Source organism: Microtus pennsylvanicus, chromosome X (assembly GCF_037038515.1).
Source record: "Microtus pennsylvanicus isolate mMicPen1 chromosome X, mMicPen1.hap1, whole genome shotgun sequence".
NCBI classification, from domain to species: domain Eukaryota; kingdom Metazoa; phylum Chordata; class Mammalia; order Rodentia; family Cricetidae; genus Microtus; species Microtus pennsylvanicus.
The window spans coordinates 20805561-20827454 of record NC_134601.1 but is presented as its reverse complement, the minus strand read 5'-3'; the positions used below and the strand labels follow the sequence as shown (position 1 = coordinate 20827454).

At 35.1% G+C, this 21894-nt stretch overlaps 1 long non-coding RNA gene and 1 pseudogene across 1 annotated transcript in view; one reads left to right on the top strand and one right to left on the bottom strand.

The window, feature by feature from the left end:
* LOC142841547 (ADP/ATP translocase 2 pseudogene) overlaps positions 1-3550 on the top strand; it is a 30891-nt pseudogene extending 27341 nt beyond the window's left edge.
* LOC142840218 (uncharacterized) overlaps positions 1-21894 on the bottom strand; it is a 184880-nt gene that overhangs the window by 146562 nt on the left and 16424 nt on the right. The window contains exon 3 of the long non-coding RNA XR_012908913.1: positions 20272-20333. This is a non-coding gene — a long non-coding RNA (uncharacterized LOC142840218). The remainder of the gene's footprint in view (positions 1-20271; positions 20334-21894) is intronic.

The following is a 21894-nucleotide window of genomic DNA, read 5'->3' as shown; positions in this document are numbered from 1 at the left end:
TCTGAAAAGTCATCATTATCTTTTTCTATCACATTATATTCCAAATCCTCCACAGCATTAACTTCAAATGCAATAAACCTAGACACTTTGTTATCTTTCTTCATCTCCATAAACAGAATTTGGTCTTTACTCATTTTGAGAATTCTACATTGGAATAAATGCATGCTGTGTGCTTTTACAGTCTTGCAAAAAATATAAGAAAGTTTAAAGAAACCGTAGAAATAGGATCTAATAGTTACTCAAATAAAAGCCAAAAGAAATTGATGTATAATTTGGTCCCTGTTACTTATCTGACACTTCTGACATCATTATAGGCAAATTTTACTCTGCTCCAACTATTCTTAACAGTATGCCTTAAATATAACTAATGACTGTGAATTTGTTACTCTTTCTATGTGCATACAATCGTTGTAGAACATAAAGGGTATGTTGCATTTGTTTATGGTAAATTTTTTTAACAATATAAAATTGTGTTACATTTGTTTATACTGCATTTATTTAACAACACAAAGATATGTTTTGCCTATGTAAGGCATGTAATTGGCCTAATAAAAATCTGAATGACCAATATCTAGGCATTAGAGGTATAGGTGGGGCTGTGCATTAAGTCTGATTAAATCCCCCTTTATTAGGAATCTGCCACTGCTGATGTAATATGCCAATCAAACTGAATAAACCAAGGTTTATTTTGAGAAAAATATTCTTTAGTGGTCCAAGGGGAATTTGAGGATACACACAAGGGGAACCTAAAAGGTGTGTGTGTGGGGGGGGGGGTTAATGCCTTTGTGGGTGGAGCCACCAACGACAGGCTTTCTCAGAGCAGAATCCAAACTGAGGCGACTCCTTGGCACCGGTGGAGCTTCCACCCAAACATTTAAGACTCTTTGGGTATATGGATGCTGGTTCTCATCTGGCTACTTCCTGCAGGCATAGAGTGATGAGGGAAAGTTGAGAGTCAATGGGCTCATATTCAGCAGGAGGCATTGGTGGAGAAACATCCACTTAACTGCCATACTGGATAATTTAGATTTGTTTCTTGAGGAAACGTTGAAGGCAGGCTGCTAGGAGAAAAAAATAGGTTCTTATTATTGTCCCTATGAATGGGGCTAGCGACGGGAAGGGTGATAACTGCCATAAAGAATGGAGCAGAGTGGTGCCCTGGTTGTACAGAGGCGGCAAGGATAAATGAGCGAGACATGACAGCAGATATGCCCTTTAAAAGCAGGTTTCAGTTGCTTGGTAGGTGCCTATTTGAGTCTGGGGAGGTGGTACCAATGATAAAGTGTCCCAAGAGCTGGTACAGGTGCTGATGTTATCTGGAAAACAATATGCAGGTCGGCCTTGGACCAGGCAGCATGAATGACCTGTAAAATACGCTCAAAAATGGGTGGCATCAAAATAGGCTCTGAAGACTGATATTTTTCACCAGACCAGATTTCTTGATATAGCAGAAATTCTCCGAGGACCTGCAGGTGTCTGTAAGACAGCTGAAACAGATTTTCTTGGTGTCGTAGCAAAAGGCTATGGCTTTAGGTTTAAAGGCATAAACATTTTAGAAGACAATCAGACAAAATTTAAAATTTTGGACCTCTGAAGTGACATATGAAACCTGTTAATCCTGGACAATGAAGTATGTGAAAGATGCACACCTTTCTGTACTTTTATCAGTAAACTTAACTAATCAAGTAATGAGCTACTAGTATCCTAAGTCATTAAATGCCATCAGTCAGATCTAAGATAAGTAAATGAGCAGAAGTGAGATAGTTTTTCCAGCTACTCAGGTAATCTCAAGTCTCTCTGTGGCCTTTGGTGAATACCAGTCTCAGAAACACTATTTGCCTTAGTCGGTAAGCCCAGGAGGCCTGGCAGTCTTGGCAGGATGAAATAATCAATCCCCCAATGTCTCAACGCCCAGTCCAGGCAGCTGATGAGATGAAAATTGGCTATGTTTTGGTTACTGGTATTATCACATCCAAAGCAAGGCTCCAGGAGGAAGTTCTTTTGTAGTCATCCATATTCTTATAGATACAAAATGCTGCAGAATCTGAAATGTCTCTATCATAAAAAGGTTTTTGTTAAATGGCATACTCTCAGATATATAAAAGCACTTGAGAACCAGTGTGCCATTACCTGTTAGCATATAAGTTAAATTTGAACACATAGCCTACACATACTACTAATACTAGAAGAGGAAACAGGATTTTAAGGAATATTTTAGTCTCTGGATTGTTCTGTCATCCTGAGATCTAGAGCATAATCCTAATCTGGAGGTGGGGGGTTTTAATGCTCTTTGGGGTGGAGTCAAAGATGGTGAACTTTCTTGGAGGCAGAGTCTGGACTAGGGCGTGGGAAGGGAACTTGGGGTGGAGCTTCTATCCCAATACTATGGGCAGAGAGAATGAGCAGGACGAGGAATCTAGGCTGGAAAAAAGGGAGAAAGACATGGAGATGTCTGGGAACAACCAGAAAGGTAGCCACCAAAAAGACTAACATGAGCGGGTCAAGCTGCTGCTACAGGTGCAGCATGCCAGAAAGCAAATCACGGCAGATAAGCAATACAAGGGCATTATAGACTGCGTGGTTAGTAACCCCAAGGAACAGGGAGTCCTGTCCTTCTGGCGTGGTAACCTGGCCAATGTCATCAGATACTTTCCCACCCAGCCTCTCAACTTTGCCTTCAAAGATAAATACAAGCAGATCTTTTAGGATGGTGTGGACAAGAGGACCCAGTTTTGGCGCTACTTTGCAGGGAACCTGGCATCAGGTGGTGCCGCTGGGGCCACATCCTTGTGCTTTGTGTACCACCTTGATTTTGCCAGTACCCATCTAGCAGCTGATGTGGGCAAAGCTGGAGCTGAAAGGGAATTCAAAGGCCTTGGTGACAGCCTAGTTAAGATCTACAAATCTGATGGAATTAGGGGCCTGTACCAAGGCTTTAATGTGTCAGTCCAGGGCATTATCATCTACTGAGCTGCCCACTTTGGCATCTATGACACTGCAAAGGGAATGCTTCCAGATCCCAAGAACACTCACATCTTCATCAGCTGGATGATTGCACAGTCTGTCACTGCTGTCGCTGGCTTGACTTCCAATCCCTTTGACACGGTTCGCCATCGTATGATGATGCAGTCAGGACGCAAAGGAACTGACATCATGTACACAGGCACGATCGACTGCTGGAGGAAGATTGCTTGTGACGAAGGAAGCAAGGCCTTTTTCAAGGGTGCATGGTCCAACGTTCTCAGGGGCATGGGTGGTGCCTTTGTGCTTGTCTTGTATGATGAGATCAAGAAGTACACATAATTATGTCGTAGGTGTTCTCCCCGAGAACAGGCATGTTGTGTAATACACCATATTTTGAACATTCTGGACAGATTCTCTGGGCTTGTCTGTTTTATCAATGGCAACTATTTACTAGTTGAAAAGTGGGAAGCAATAATATTCATCTGACCAGTTTTCTCTTAAAGCCATTTCCATAATGACAATAATGATGGGACTCAATTATATTTTTTATTTCAGTCACTCCTGATAATAAAAATTGAAGAAATAAAAATATCTAAAGAGAAAAAAAAATAAAATGAATCTTAATCTTATCTCCCATATACTAAACAAATTATGACTTTCAGATAACCTATACCTCTAATTCATAAAGAAAAAATGAATCTATTAGCCTAAAACATAGAAAGTTATTTTCATATCTGTGGAGTAGGCAATTTTTTCAAATATAGAGGATAAATTATTAAATAGATTACAGTAAATGAAGAAGTGTCTCTGCTCAGAAAAAATACTTACTAATAAGTTTGTGCTTCCTAATTCTAAAGAAGTCTTCGACCTTAATTTTTTCAAATTCAAAATTTTAGACAATTGTAACAATGCAAATGATAAGCCTTAATCAAATCTAAACTGTACTAAGGGTGCTAAAATTAATACCTCACAATGAAAAAAATGGCCTTATATTAATGAAAGATAAGTGAATTTTTTGTCTAAGCTTGGCTCCTTTCCATATATGCAAGTATTCAAAAATACAGAAAATAGAGGAAAAATTAAAGAACATTCTTGTCCCCAGCATCTTGGGTGATTGGTACAACATTTATAGGTGGAAATGTTAGCTACAAATGGAAGAAGACACTTTCAATAATATATAAGGAAAGGAACTCATATTCAAGACAATAACCAAAATAAAACTCTGAAATATATACAAAATAAAAATCAGAGCATCAGAAAAGAAAAGTGAACAGGTACTTACACATTTCACAAGTAGTATAATTAAAAGAGGGCATAAAAAGTTACCTTATTTCATGTATAATGTAAGCCAGCAACAGAAAATGATATTATTATATACCCTTGGACAATAGGTATAATTAAGAAGATAAGACTGTTGGCAAGAATTATCACTTTAAAAGGAGCCATTAGGACTCAACTAGATGAATCAGCTTCAAAATGTTTATATTTAAATCTTTATTCTCAGTGTAATACTAAGAGGGGACAGTTTCTATCAGTAATTAAGGTCATGAGAAATGCTTCAATTACTCTCCCTTTGAAGAACATAGCAAAGAGCATATGGCCTTCTATGAATCAGGACACAAACTATCATTAGACAATAAATTGACCAGCATCTTTCATATATACATTTATCACCAGAAACAAATATTAAAACACAAATGTTTCAATGTTCTTGGCAGCACTGTGCTTTCTAGATTATTTCTAGAAATAATCTCCTGGACTTAACTTCTAGAACTGTGAGTTCCTATTTACAACAGGAAATATTATTATTATTATTGTGTTTTAGCAGCTTTAAGAATTTATAAGAAATCGGTTCAGGAGATTTCTTTTAGCACAATGTGTGATATCAGAAAGCAAGGCAAAACAAATAGAAATCTTTACTGATTCAAAGAACTTTGTGCATGTCTAGCATTACTATAGGCTCATTAATTTGCACACTTTAGAAATTAAGTCATCAGCAATACCAAGTATAATACCATATAAAATGTTAGGCATTGTCTTTATACTTATATTTTTGCAATCATTTTCCCAGTCAAAATACCATGAACTAAAAATGAATAACCTAATATGTGACATTGTAACATAGAGTAAATAACTTTATTATGAATATGTTCTGTGGGAAGTAGCAAAGTAAAAGAAGACAGAAAAGTTATGCATTGCCTCCAGTATTGTGTGAGAGAGTCCTGTACCTAGATATATATCTGGAGAAAAGATAAACAGGAAATATTCTCTATGGGATTAAAAAAGGAGAGATGTGGAATCTGGTAAGAATTCTATTTTATGAGCAGACTGCTAGCTGCTGATGGTTACTCTCTTCAAGGTGCATTCTTTTGCAGAAATGAATCAATTATCAATCTTTCAAAAGGATGATTAAAAGCAAGTTCTCTCTTTTTAATGTGTAATTATCTATAATTCTCCAAATTTCTTCTGCTGAAACTGTAATATATAATTCTTATTTAAAATTTAGTATCAAGGCAATGAAAGTTTTTATCTAAAATAGTATATGAAGTTCGTGAGTGACATGAAATGAATTTTCTCCCTGAAAATACTTTATTAATAAAAGATCGATTTATTGTTGACTAATAAGTGAATAATCTTAACTTTAAAGACTATAGCAACTAATTTATCTGAAAATTTATTTTATTAAAATAATTGCATCTTGTTAAAATTCTCTGTTGGGAATTATTTATTACATTTTTACCAATATTACTAGATCATTACTTCTCTGGAAAGATCAGCATTGATATGCATTTTTTTGTTTGATCATGTTTTTTGGAATTACCCATGCCAAAAGGGAATTCTGTCTCAGAACTTAAGCATATTGGACTCAGTGATACAATGCCTAGTTGGTGATTTTATTTTATATATTTATTATTCTTAGGTTGAACCCAACTATGCATCATATCCATTGTCAACAGGTAGCAATTAATTTTCTGCTAAGTTTATTCAAAGCACATCTGAAATGCAAAAGGGATGAAATCATAAATTTATCTGTTTCCCTAAAACACAGTGAACCACAAAAATCTGATAAGTTTGATGAAAGGCTGCCAGATAACAACATCTAGAATTAAACTCAACATTTCTGTCTTTTGCTCATTAAGTTTCTAGTTATGCATTTCAAATTGTATATGCAATTAGTCATTGGGAATATCAAGCCAAATATAAAACCTTTTATGGGCTAGGGTGAAGAAATTTCAATCTCCCATAGAAAAGCATAAAATAGGATGCTCTAAAAATAGATTAAAAAAAAAAGAATAGGACCCATGGTACAGATTGTAACTAATTTGGTGTTATGCCAAGTTCAGTGGAAGAATTAGCAGGAACATAGCAATAACACTATAGTAAAAATGTAAATAGATTTGCCTTTATTCTAAAAATATATAATAAATATCTTAATTTAGTTTTAAGAGAATAAATGTGGGAATTAAATTGTGGTCCTACATTACTATTGGCACCTTCAAGAAAACAGTAATTTTTATTAAAGATTTTTATAAAAAAGAAACATTTTTATTAAAATTAACATTGAAATGCAAATGAATTAGTTATGCATATTTAAATTATCTATTGTTTGGCCTTTTTCATAATTTATGATACTTATTTCTTCTCAGAATATAGCTTAATACGGTTGAGATATGGCTGTTGAAAAGAAATCACAAGTAGCATAGCTGTAATACAGGCAGAGGAAATCTGAAGCAGATTGACATCTTGTACAAAATAGTGAAGCCTGACTCAAAGATATAAAAGAAAAAGGAAACACACAATGTAAATATACATAAAATGTGATTATTAAGTTAAGTAACCCTGAAAGCATTTATCCCCTAGATTTAATTATATTAAATCACTAAATAGTAGAGACAAAAACAAAAACAAACTACTTAGCAATCTTGTAAGGAAACAAAAAGCTTTATTTTGAAATGAACTTTCCTCTGGCAAAAAAAAAAATTGTTCACATAATAACAATATAGATAATAAAATATAGTTGCCTTTAATCCCTACCTCTAAAATCATTATCAAAAATTATAATACATAATTTTAATACATAAAATAATGTTACATAAAGAATAGACCCTTCTATTTGTTATTTTTCTAAAATATTTTTTATGCAATCACTTATTTATCATGCCTAATCTCAGAGATCATGTGAAGAATGGGGTATAGAAAGGAAAATGTCAAAGTTTTGGCATGAAAAATATACCACACAAAGACACAGCTAGGAAAGAGTACTACATACCAATCTTCCTCATGAATATTGATGTAAAAAAATACTGGAAAACCAAATCCAAGAACACATTAGAAAGACCACCCACCATGACCAAGTCGACTTCATCCCAGAGATGCAGACATGATTCAACATAGGAAAATTTGTCAATGCAATCCACCATATGAACGAAGTGAAAATATTTAAGACTAGTAGTTGCGGTTTTTTAGTTTAAAAGAAGATTCAATTAATTTACCATTCTATTTTATCATTCCTATATCCTGCTCTTTTATTTTCAGAAAGAGATCCTTGAATCTAACCTGCTTTCTTTAGATTTTCCGTGACCTTGAAAAAGATACAACCTCTCCCCCAATGCAACATATTTCCTGATATTCATTTTGAGGTTAAGACATGTTTAAAATATATAGGATGGTTTCATTTAGCGTTTTGTTTTTTTATTTTTGGTTTTGTTTTTTGCTATAACCCACTGTTTATCAGCAGTGTTATTTTTAGCTTATCAGTGTTCAAGTCAACAAAGCAACATACAGGTTCCACGTGCCCTGTCTATTTTCCTCCTTATGTGGCTGTGTATGCAAACACACACACACACACACACATATATATATATTTTTACTCTCTTTAAAAACTATTATTTTTAAACTTATTTATTTATTTATTTATTTATTTATTTATTTATTTATTTATTTATTATGTATATAGTGTTCTGGGCACCAGATCTCATCATAGATTATGGTGTGAGCCATCATGTGGCTGCTGGGAATTGAACTCAGGACCTCCAGAACAGCAGTCAGTTCTCTTAACCTCTGAGTTATCTCTCCAGCCCTAAAATACTTTCTATGAGTGTCTATGACCATTTTTTCTCTTTCTTAGCATTTGAACACATCTTAAAGTATTTTGTACCTATTTAGAGGTGCTTTTTTTTTTTGCCTAAACCTGGCTTTCCTAAGCATCTGCAGTGTTCTCTGACCAGGAAAACCAAAGCCCCCCTCTGTTTATTGAGAGCCCAGCCAAAACCATAAGCCTAGCCCTAACCCTAAACCTAGCACTAGGTCTAAGCCTAACCCTAGCCATTACACTAATCCAAGCCCTAGTCCTAACCCTAACCCTAAACCTAACCGTAATCTTAACCCTAATGCTAACCCTAACCCTAATCCTCACACTAGGCCTAGCTCTAACCCTAAACCTAGAGGTAACACTAATCCAAGCCGTAGCCCTAACCGTAACCCTAAACCCTAACCCTAAACCTAACATTAGCAATAACTCTAACCTTAGATCTAGCCCTAACCATAAGCCTAACCCTAACCCTAGCCATTAAACTAATCCAAGCCCTAGTCCTAACCCTAATTCTTACCCTAACCCTAACACTAAACCCTAACCCTCACCATAACCCTAACAATTTAACAAACCCTACACCCTAACCCTAGCCATAATCCTAACACTAAAATATACCTACTAATAAAACTAACACTAACCCTAACACTAAACCCTACCCTTACCATAACCATAAAAATAAACCAAACCCTAAACCCTAACCCTAACCGTAATCTTAACCCTAATGCTAACCCTAACCCTACCCTAACCCTAACCCTAATCCTCACACTAGGCCTAGCTCTAACCCTAACCCTATATGTAACACTAATCCAAGCCGTAGCCCTAACACTACCACTAACATTAACCCTAACCCTAGCTCTAACTGTAACACTAACCATAACCATAACCCTAACCTAACATTAACACTAACCCTAACCTTACCAATAACTCTAACCTTAGATCTAGCCCTAACCATAAGCCTAGCCCTAACCCTAACCCAAGCACTAGGTCTAAGAGTAACCCTAGCCATTACAATAATCAAAGCCCTAGTCCTAACCCTAACCCTAACCCTAATCCTCACACTAGGCCTAGCTCTAACCCTAACACTAGATGTAACACTAATCCAAGCCGTAGCCCTAACCCTAACCCTAAAAATAAACCAAACCCTAAACCCTAACCCTAACCGTAATCTTAACCCTAAACTTAACCCTAACCCTAAACCCTAACCCTAACCCTAAAACCCTAACCCTAAAACCCTAACCCTAAAACCCTAACCCTAAACCCTAACCCTAACCCGCTAACCCTAACCCTAACCCTAAACCCTAACCCTAATACTCAGCCCAACCACTGAACCCTGGGAGCTGCTAACCCCATCCAACCCAAAAACTCACCTGTTTGCGCTCCAACGTGCTGCAACTCTGAAAGAAATGGGTTACAATGCAGAGAAAACCAACAGGTGCATGACCAGCAACACAGCACAGCACCACACTCTCTGGAACATCGATAGTCAGACAAATATTTGGGGTCCTCCCCAACCTGCCTCATGACCAAGAGAGGAAGTCTACAAACAAGCTGTGACTGCACAGAGGAGGCCAAAAGAGCAACCAAGTGAAACAAAGCAAAAGATCAGGCAAAATGGGACATATAAACCACAGAGCAGACCAAGAACAGTTCCCAAATACTAAGACAACCACTGAAAGATTTTAAACAAGATGCAAAGACAATGCCAGGATCAAATGAAAAGAGACAGGCAGACTCCCATGCAAGAATTTACCCAACATCCTAAGAGGCTGCACTGTAACATCAGAATCCAGTGATCACAGACCAGGCAGACTTTGTAACAGGGTGAAAAATGACTAAAATTATGTAAGAAGATCATTTTATGGAGAACATAGAGAAATTCAAAGTGAAATGAAAATCTAACTAAAAAACGAAGAAAAAAGGCAACAGCTAAAATCTGAAAGAAATTAAATCACAGAAAAAAAAGCAAGATAACTAAGGAAAAAAGTCAGACTGTTGAAGAAAACGGTTTAAGACGTAAGACTTAAATATATGCAATAAAGAAATCACTAGAAACAATGGATATGAAACACCAGGATAAATGAACAGAAACTATAGAGGGAAGTACAACAAACAGAATGAAAGAGATGGAAGAGAGAATTTCAGGGTTTGAAGATTGCTAGATCAGCTAATGAAAAAAAAAAACATTAAACCTAACAACAAATTTTTAACAGCTAACATACAGGAAATCTGGAAAAACAACAGAAGACAAAACCTAAGAAATTTAGGGATAGAAGGCACAGAAAATATAATCAAGAAAATTACAGAAGAAAACTTTCCCAACTTAAAGAAGGATATCCCTGTGGAGGAATAAGAAGCATAAAGAACAACAAATAAACTAGATTATAAAAAAAAAATCCCCTTGTCATACCAAAAAAAATCCAACACAAAACCATAGAGAATAAAGAAAGAGTATCTGGAACTGCAAAATAAAAAGGCAAAGTGACATATTTAGGGAAACCTATCAGAATTACTCCCAACTTCTCAATGGAAACCATGAAAGCCAAAAGATCCTGGATAAATGTGCAGCAGACACTATGAGACCTTGAATACAAATGCAGACTACTAAAACCAGCCAAGCTTTATTTCACCCTTGGAGAAAACAAGATATCACATATCAAAAAAAAAAAAAAAAAACAAACTTAAGAACTACGCATCAAAATACCCAGCCTTACAAAAGGAAAATACCAACCCAAGAATGCAAACTTCACCCACAAATTCTCAAGCAACAAATAAACTCACATCAGCAAAACTTCTAGGAAGAGAAACACACAACCACTCACACTGAAAAATAACAGAAATTATCAACTACTAGTCATTAATATCTCTTAATATAAATGCACTAAATCCACATAGAAAGTCAGAGGCAAATAGAATAGATAGGAAAACAATAACCAGCAGTCTATTGTATACAAGAAACATACCTCAACCTCAGACAGATACTACCTCAGAGTAAAGGGTATGGAAAAGGACCCAAAAAACAAGCAGGTGTGGCTACCCTAATCTCCAACATTAGATTTTAAACTAAAATAAGTCAGAAGAGTTGGAGAAGGACACTGTTTACTATTAACAAGTTCAATCTATCAAGATAAAGTCTCAATCCTTGTCATCTAGTCCCAAAACACAAGTGCACTCACACATGTCAAAAAAAAAAAACATTATTAGAACTCAAAGTACTCATAAAACCCTACACACGAATAGCAAGAAATCTCAGCATTCCGCTATACATAATGGGCAGGTCAACCAGACAAAAATTTATAAGCAAAATAAGAGAACTAAGAAATGTATTGAATGAAATGGGCCTAATAGACATCTATAGAATATTCCACCCAAACAGGAAAGAACATACCATCTTCTCAGCATCTCATGAAAACGTCTATAAAGCTGACCAAACACTGTGTAACCCAGCAAACATACACAGAAACCAAAAACAATGGAGTAACACACTGTGTCCTATCAGATGACCACGATTTAAAATTAGAACTTGACAAACAGTACTCTCAGAAATCCTACAAAACATGGAAATTGAACAGCAAACTACTGGACCACCCATGGGTCAAGGTAAAATAAATTAAAAACTTACTAAAATTCAACAAATATGAAGACACGTTGTACACAAACCTATGGAACACTATGAAAGCTCCTAGCTAAGAGGAAAGTTCATAGCACAGACAGAAAGCTGACACTAGTGACTTAACAACACATGTGAATGCTCTAGAACAAAAAAAAAGCAGACATGACCAGAAGGAGCCGAAAACAGAAAATAATCCAATTGAGGGCTCAAATAAATTGAATAGAAACAAATAAAAAATGCAATGTATTAATGAGACAAAAAGCAGCTTATTTGAGAAAATAAAGAAGATAAACAAACCCATATGCAAAGTAATAAAAAAGACAAGAGAGAACATCCAAACCAACACAATCAGAAATAAAAAGGGATGCATGACAACAGACACTAAGGAAATCCACAAAATACTTAGAGCAAACCACAGAAAACTACACAAAATTGGGAAACATAAATGAACTGGACAATTTTCTGGCTAGGTACCATTTACCTAAATTAAATACAGCCTAGGTGAGCAATTTAAATAGGCATATTCTCTTTAATGAAATAGGAGCTATCATCAAAAGCAAACAAAATATCCCAGGGCCGAATGGTTTTAATGAAGAATTCCATCAGAACTTCCTATACTCCTCTAAGTGTTGCACATAATATAATCAGAAGGAACACTGCCAGAACTCGTTTTATGAGTCTGCAGTAAGATTGATGTGAAACCACACAAGGACTCCACCGAGAAAGAAAATTACAAAACAGTCTCAATAATAAACGTAAACGCAAAAATACTCATTAAAACGATGGAAAACCGAATCCAGGAATACATTTTAAAAACCTTCATGATCAATTCAGCTTCATGCCAGAGATGCAGGGATGGTACAACAGTCATAAATGCATTAATGTAATCCATCATATAAATAAACCTAAAGAATAAATAAATATGAACAGCCAATTAAACATTAAAACAGGCACATATCGTACTTGTCATAGAAGGCTCTCAGCATAGTCCATTAATCATACCTGGGATAATGTTAATGAAAATTAAGAAATATGTCTGTCCAGATTTTACATATTATAGTCTAAAACATCAGCCATTAATCTGGAAAACTTTTGAGCATATTTGACAAAATACTTCAATATAAATGGGTCAATTGGGGCCCATATGGTTAACTTAGTAACAATTGTTCTGAAATATTCTGAAACAAATCTACCTTATTCAGAAATACTAATGTTACTACCTATGTACCACTAACAACTGTATTTTTAGTTGGAAGAACCAATTTCACTACAGGAATTAGTAGTTATAATTTTCAATGGTATCCATGTATTAATTCCTCTGTGAAGTTTAATCCTCATCATCCCTTGTGATGCTGCAGCAACACACACAGATTTGTCTGTCTGTAAACCTAGGTCAGTGTTGGGCTCCAAATCCTCTGGATCATAATGTTGTAGAATTATTCAATAAGATATGGAAAAGAAGAAAGTGCATGTTAGATTTAGTAATAACTGTAATTTTTAACATTATTGCTGTTGCTGCTAATGCTTCTGTGGCTGGTATTGCTTTACACACATCCTTGCAGACAAAACATTTTTTAGGGCAATGGCATAAAGATTCTCAGGAACTGGACGCAGCTCAAATAGATGCTCGACCTCAGACAGAGATGGATGTGCTTAAGAAATCTGTGGGATGGTTGAGAAAGAAATATTTATCTGTGCAAAGACATATGACTTTGCTTTGTGATTGGAATTCGACCACTGTTGGCATTAATGATTAAGCTTATACTGAATTTTTACATGACTTTGGCATCACTGATTAAGCATTTTTTTTACACGAATGGAAGGTTATTCAGACTTATCTTTTGGGCAATGCCGCTCCTTGATCTCTCATTGATCATTTACATAATGTTATAGATCTTGCTTTTCCTAATCATTTCCTGATTCAGATACTTCTCCCATCGCACAATTTATTGACAAAAAAGTGACAGGAAAATTTGGAAAAATTAGATGCTAAGGGATTCGACCAAAGTATTCCTCATACCACTGGAGTTATGCTTATTCCAATCACTGTTATGCTTTTATATTTTTGATTATGTATCTGTTTTTTTTTTCAACCAAATGCAGAAAATTTACATGCTTTATGGTTAAAACTCCTTTTACTAAAAATAAAAAAGGAAAATAATGAAGACACCAAAGTAATTAGATTGCAAGTTACACCTGGGATAGATGAGACAAATTTGGGAAACGGTTGCATGAGAGAACAAGCATAGATGAAAGCAAACTCTGCCTATTTCTCAAATTTCCTGTCAGAATCTATAAAATGGATAAATAATTAGTTTTTGAGCTCAGTTGCTCACACTCTACCAGTGACAAAGGAGTGCTTTGCTTCTGTATACTTTTTGCCTTGTTTCTATGTACTTATTTTCATTTTTATTACTGATATTAATTGAGGTTTTGTTTCTGGCAAGGAGAGGCAAGAGTTTCTCATGAACACGTACGTGAGTACAGACAGGTTTCAGAGTTGAGGTATTACTTTTTAATATGTATAAAAAAGCCACAATAAATTAATATTATTCTGCAGTTGTTCATACTCTGCATCCCCGTGTACTGATTTACAAGGGACCACAACGCAGTAGATGTGGAAAACCGGCACCAGAACAAGGACCATGAAGATGAAAAGTTAGGAAGGGTTTTAAAATATTAAAATAAGTTATATTTTAAAATATTAAAATAAATTATCAACCAGATAAGTAATCTTCATTACAGGGTAATGGGACGAGCCAAATCCTCTCTGTACCTGGCTATGCTAAAACATTCAATAAAAACTCATAGGGTTCACGTTTCTCTTTCTGATTTAGAAATGTGTGTGGAAGTAATGAAGCCTTTTAATCCTTGTAATTCTTATAATTCTTATAATCCTTGGTTTCCAGAAGGCTCCTAAGGTATAGATGCTTGGTAAAGAATTAAAGGTAATGTTGAAAAAGCTATAAGATAGGGTGAGAAAGTACTTGTCCGTTTCGGGTATATATGGTTTATGAGTTTTACTATTTTCATAGAAAATTAAATGAAAAATAACAGGACGCTGTGTCAAAACAGAAAGTAGTGCCAGCTGCACAAGTAATGACCATGTATTAAAAAAAATCAAATATTTAGCATCTTTGTCAATGGCATCAGGAGTTATATAGCCATCGATCTCTATTTAAAATTGATGATTGAACTAAACTTAACCCGTGATTTTATTAAAAAGGATTTTTTTGAGTAGAACTAAAAACTAACATTCCATTTAAAGTATTATTATTGCATGCTTATCCATATCATACAGGCATTTTAGCTCAAGATATACTTTGCCTTGAATGGATTTATACAAAGCATATATTTTCTAAAACAACAAGTTATGAAGAAATGTTAGTCTGTGAAATTCACCAACGATGTCTGACTTTCACAGGTCGAGAGAAGTGTTAGTCTGTGAAATTCAACGATATATTACTTTCACAGGTAGATTGTTCTGCTATCATTTTTGCATTTCCAAAAGAAAAAGTAGAATACATGTTTCAGCTGTCAGAAGCTTTACAAATTCATGCAGTTTCTATTACGAGAACTTTGAATATCATTTTGCCAAAAAAAAATTAAGAATTTGTAATAATATTGTAGCTTTCAGGGCCTAGAGAGATGGCTCAGTAGTTAGAGCACTGGCTGCTCTTCTAGAGGTCCTGAGTTCGAGTCCCGACAACCCCATGGTGACTCACAACCATCTGTCATGAGGTCTGGCGCCCTCTGCTGGTGCGCGGGCATACATCGATCAAGCCAGAATGCTGTATATATAATGAATAAATAAATCCTCAAAAGAAATTGTAGCTTTCAATCCTTCACCTGACGCATTAACTATTTTTACTGATGGTTAAAAAACTAAGTGCTTATTGGACAGAATTTAAATACTGGGTAGAAGTTACAGATTACTCTCCCCTCCATACAAAAAAATTAATTGCATGCTGTTGTTAAAGCCAAGCAAGATTTACCTCAATAATTAAATATTGTAGGTCATTCAGCTTATATTGTATTAATTGTACAAAATGCGTTTAATGCGGTACTTCATTCCAGTAAGCATTCTTTGTTGAAATTGTTTAAATTAGTATTAACTCAAAATCAACATAAAAATTCTCTTACTCATGTACAAAAAAAACAAATTTGCTTGGATTTCTTACATTTGAAAATGCTCACGTGATAAATTATTACCTTTTCCTCTGTTCAAGAAGAACATAAGCATTTACAAAATAATGATAATAATGTGCATGTCCAACATAAAAATCCATTTCTACAGTCTAAATAAATTATTTTAAAGTCTCCAATTTGTCATGTGTTACATATCCATTCTATTCCTCAAGGATCTCAATCAAACGAAATTTGGCAAATGGCTTTTACTCATTACAGAATTTGGACGTTTATCTTTCCTCCAACTAACCATAGATACTCTTTGATCATTTATATGGGCAACTCCTTTAACTGGAGAGCACACAAGTTATTCCACATTTATTAAAAGCCTTTTCCATCACGGGTGTTCCCTTTTACTCAAACAGATAATGGACATCATGTGTGTTCCCTTTCAGTAAAACACTTATATAATTCCAAAGCATTTCCTAGGTTCTGTGAATCATATATCATTGCTCCTGTTACAGGTATTGAATATAATCCACAAGAACAAGATATTGTTAAATATGTCCATGATACACTAAAACAAATTAAAAAATCAAAAACAAAGAAAAAGGAACATCATGGTACGGAATTAACGTGGGGTTTTCAGAATAATGTGCGAGCCAGTTTACATCAAGTGTTGTTTATATAAAATTTCCTAAATACGCCGCATGCGCGTATTTCAACCCGCAAAGAAACGTTTTCTAAACACCGCAAATGCCGAATGGCACAATTCTCTCTGCGGAAGCGACCTTGATGACACAGGTCCTCATCCTAACAGACATGGGGTCGGGAGAAATCTCTCTTTAAAAAAAAAATATGTATTTATTATGCATACAATATTCTAATTTTTATATTTATTTATTAAGTATACAATATTCTAATTTTTATTTTTTATTGTCTATGCAATATTCCAATTTTTATATTTATTTATTATGTATGCAATATTCTAATTTTATATTTATTATGTAGGCAATATTCTAATTTTATATTTATTCATTATGTATACAATATTCTAATTTTTATATTTATTTATTATGTATACAATATTCTAATTTTTATATTTATCTATTTATTCATTATGTATACAATATTCTGCCTGTGTGTATGCCTGCAGGCCAGAAGAGGGCGCCAGACCTCACTACAGATGGTTGTGAGCCACCATGGGGTTGCGGGACTCGAACTCAGGACCTCAGGGAGAGCAGGCGGTGCTCTAACCACTGAGCCACCTCTCCAGCCCCGGGTGAAATCTCCTGCAGCTTGGGTTCAGATTATTGTCCGGCCGTCCGGAATTCCTGTGATGGCCGAACATCATTTTTTGGCCCTGAGAGCTCTGCTATCTGTCTCTTCAGTTCAGGGATCAGATGGAAGTTAATTGGACTTATCTGAATAATTTTGATGGGACTCCATATAATATTAATTTTATGGATAAAAGGGAGCCAATACGATTTGGAAACGGTCCTTGGTTTTCAACGGGATTTCAGCAGCGGTCACAACCTGGTATTAAAATAGGAAAATCTGGCACTCATCCCCAAAGACTCTGAGCATAGTCCATTATTGAGACCTGGGATAATAACACTGAAAATTATGAATTTTCATATCCCCTATGTCCAGATTTTAAATATTATAGGTTAAAATATGAGCCGTTTATTTGGAGAATTTCCTTCAGCAAATTTGGAAAGTAATTCAAAATAAATGGATCAATTGTCGTCCATATGGTGAATTTATTAACACTTGTTCTGAAAGGAATATTACCACTTGTGATTTGCCTAATGGTACCAGAATGAATCGAGCCAGTAATAAAATGATAAATGGAAGCTGTTGTCTGTCATGGGGAGATGGAGGAAGCAATAACGATCTTATTGCCATATTCACAGCGCAAACTGCAATACAGACGCATAATTGGCAAATCGTAGCCACCGTAAAACCTGTTCAGGTTTTTAATGGATCATTATTAGGAACACAAGTATCCGCTTCTACTTATATATTTACCTTATTTAGAAGTAATTATGTTACTGCTTCTATGCCACCACCATATGTATTTTTTTTAAAGAAACAATTGTACTACTGGAATTAGTTTTAATGACTAGCAAGTAATCCTCATCACCACTTATGATACTAGAGCAACATACACAAATTTAGCTGCCTGTAAACCTAGGTCATTCTTGGGATCAAAATTTTCTAGATCATATTTTTGTTGAATTCTTCAATAAGATATAGAAAAGAACAAAGTTCATGTTAGGTTTAGTAATAGCTGTAATTACTGTCCTTGTTGCTGTTGTAGATACTGTACATGTGGCTGGTATTGCTTTACAAACATCCTTGTAGACAAAAGACTTTGTAGAGCAATGGCATATTCTCATAAACTAGTTTTAGAAAGTTAAAATATAGGCTCGACTTTGGACAGAGATTGTTGTACTAAAGCAAACTGTGGGTTCGCTGAGGAAAAAACTTGTATCGTTGCAGGAACAAATTAAATTACTTTGTGTTGTAATTGGAATTCATCCACTATTTGCATTACTGATTTGGGTTATAATGGTTTTTTACAGGAATGGAATAATATTCCACCTTATCTGTTGGGCAATGCCTCTGCTCAATATTTCAATGACAGAGATTGATGTACTAAAGCAAACTGGGTTTGCTGAGAAAAAAATTTGTGTTGTTATTGGAATTCACCCACTATTTGTATTACTGATTTGGGTTATAATGATTTTTTACAGGAATGGAATAATATTCCAGCTTATATTTTGGGCAATGCCTCTGCTCAATCTTTCAATGATCACTTACATAGGACTTTTGCTAAACCTTAACCCTCGAACATTGAACAAATTTTTGATGACAAATTGGCAGGTTTAGATCATAAGGGATTCTTACAAAGCATTCTTCATACCTCCAGTGGTATGATTATCATAATCATGCTTATATTTTTTTATGTCTGATTATGTATCAGTTTTATATTAGACTAAACATAATAATTACATACTTTATGGTAAAAAAATTTAATTCCAATAAAAATAATAATTGCATACTATATGGTTAAAACTCCATTGGAATTCAATTAAAAATAAAAAATGATGAAATTGTGGAGACACAGAACCGGCTCAAAGTGCAGGCTCCTCCTGGGACAGAGGCGATGAAGCCGGGAAAAAGCTGTTTTGCAAACCAAGGACAAATTACAGCAAACTTTCTCTGCCCATTTTTCAAATTTTATGTCTGAATCAGAACCTGGATTAAGGAATGCACTTTGAGCTCAGTTCTTCATACACTACCAGTTATAAAAGAGTGCTTTGCCTCTATATTTTTTTGCCTTGTTTCTATGTACTTCTTTTCATTTTTATTAGTGTTATTAATTGAGGTATTGTTTCTGGCATGGAGAGGCAAGAGATTCTCATGACCATGTATGTGAGTAAAGGGTTGGGGGAATTTAGAGTTAAGGTTCTGCTTTTTACTCTGTATAAAATGCCATACTAAAATAAAAAGAATAAAGTGTGTTACTTTAAAAATAAATAAATAAATAAAATGCCATACTAAATGAATCTTATTATACTTTTGTTCATACTCTTCACCCCGTGGACTGATTTGCATGAGACACACACCCAGGGACCGCGAATCAATAGATGAATACAGGGTAACACTAACCAAAGTTAAAGACATCCACGAAATTAACTTTTAGCTTTTGGTGAGAGAAATTGAAGAAGACCCCAGGAAATGGAAAGATCTCCCCATGTGCTTAGATAGAGAGGATAAACATAATAAAAATGGCAATCTGCCCAAAAGGAATCTATGGATTAAATGGAATCCATACCAAAACACCAACCAATTGTTAATGTCAGTTTAAAGAGCAATAATCAATATCGAAAAACCAAGGATGGACCAAAGAATCCTGTACAGGAAAGTAAGTTCCAGGGGCAATCTTAAATATTAAATATTAAATGGAATCCATACCAAAACACCAACAAATTCTTAATGTCAGTTTAAAGAACAAAAATCAATATCGAAAAACCAATGACAAAGTAAATTCCAAGGGAATGACAATCCATCAACCTCCATGACAGAGACACAGTCATGGAAACAGCTTGGTATTGGCCTAAAAACAGAGACTTGACCACTGGAGTCAAATCAAAGACCAAGATAGTCATCCACACAGAACTTCAGCTGAAAAAAATAAATAAATAATAAATAAATAAAAGAACTTCAGCTGAAAAATAAATAAATAAATAAATAAAGTTCAGCTGACTTTTGACCAAGACGCTAAAATTATACAATGAAATAAAGAAAGCATCCTCAACACATGGTGCTGGCATCACTGTATGTCAACATGGAGAGGAATGAAACCAGATCCATATCTATCAACATGCATAAAAGTAATGTCCAACGGAATCTCCAAAATATATAAAGAGCTCAAGAAATTAGACATCAAAAGATAAAAATGCCTTACCTTCTCTGAGGACTGGATGAATATGGTAGGGAGGCTGTTTGTTTGTTCCTGGATACTCAGACCTAAATAATAAAACAGAAACCATATTACTTGGAATACTCATTGGACAATAGCTTAAGCATATTTATGGCTAACTCATATCATAAAATAACGCATCTCCATTAATCTGCATATTGTCTTCCCTTGTAAAGTTCCAGCATCTGTCTCCAGACAAGCTACATTGCTTTTCTCTGACTCTGCCTTCTTTCTATCAACATTGGCTTTCAATTGCCAGACTGGCTCAAATACCGCAAAGTGACTCTCTGAAACGGATTTGTTATTAACCAATGGTATTCACAGCACAGACAGATGGGACTCTCATATCACCTTAAGCTGCAGAGAAAGCTGCTAACAGTCTGCCCTCATTCTCTTATGATTACAACCATATATTTCTTAAATTCTACTTTTCCATTTGTGGAACCTACATCTTTATATTCTTAGTCTTATGATTTGTGATTGCCAACAAGTCTGCTTCAAAGTGAGGAAATAAAAACTCCATTAATACAAAATGCAAGGGGACTGAAGCATTGGGGACAAAGTAGTGAGGGCAACTGTTGCAGTAGTTTGTCACAGTGAGCAAGCACGCCCTTTTGTCTGCGAGGTCCCTGGCCAGCAAGTGGCCTTATCTCATCCAAGCTTTCCACCAAGGACTCCTATCCATTTGCAGGGTGTTGAGGTCCACCACCACAGCCTACTCCATGGTAGAGTGGATATAGGAGACTCCAGAGCTAAGAGAACTAAGAGAAGGCAGACCAAGAAAAAAATCACAGGCACACAGGTAGCCACAGCAAAGATCGTACCAAACAGCCAAGACTCTCCTAACAGGATTTGTACAGATGCGCATGCGTTTATGTAAGAATACCTCCAAAAATGTGAAAGACAGCATGATAGTATGAGAATCCAGTGACTATGCAACAGGAGAATTTGAGCACCCTAATCCAGAGGAAGTAGAAAAAATAGACCTTAAACGTAAAATTATAAAAGAGATAGGGTCCATCAAACAGAATGTGAAAAACAACTGGATGAGAAGAATAACAACAACTTTGAAGAAATGAAAAATCCAAAGATACCCTAGGAAAGGAAACCAAGAAAAAGCAATCAAACCGGTAATGGAAAGAGCTGAAGACTTGAAAAATGAAATGGAAGAAATAGATTAAACAAAATTATAGAATAAATCTTTCACAACATAAAAAATAAAATTACTGTTAAGATACAAGAAGCATACGGAACAACAAATAGACTGGAAAAAAAAACCCTCACCACATAATAATCCAAACACAAAAGATACAGTATTAAGAAAGAATATAAAGAGCAGTAAAGGAAAAGGTCTAATACTAATTAGTAATATATAACAAAAGTGACTTCAAACTTAAAGCAATCAAAAGACAATAAGATGGAAACTTTATACTCATAGCAGGAATATTTCAACAGGATGAAGTATGAATACAAAATATAAATTTCAGTAATATAAAAGCACCCACATTACTAGAAATAAATGTATGTCTCAAACCACACTAATAGTAGGAGACTGCAGCACTCATCTCAACAATGGACAGGTCAACCAGACAGAAACATAACAGAGAA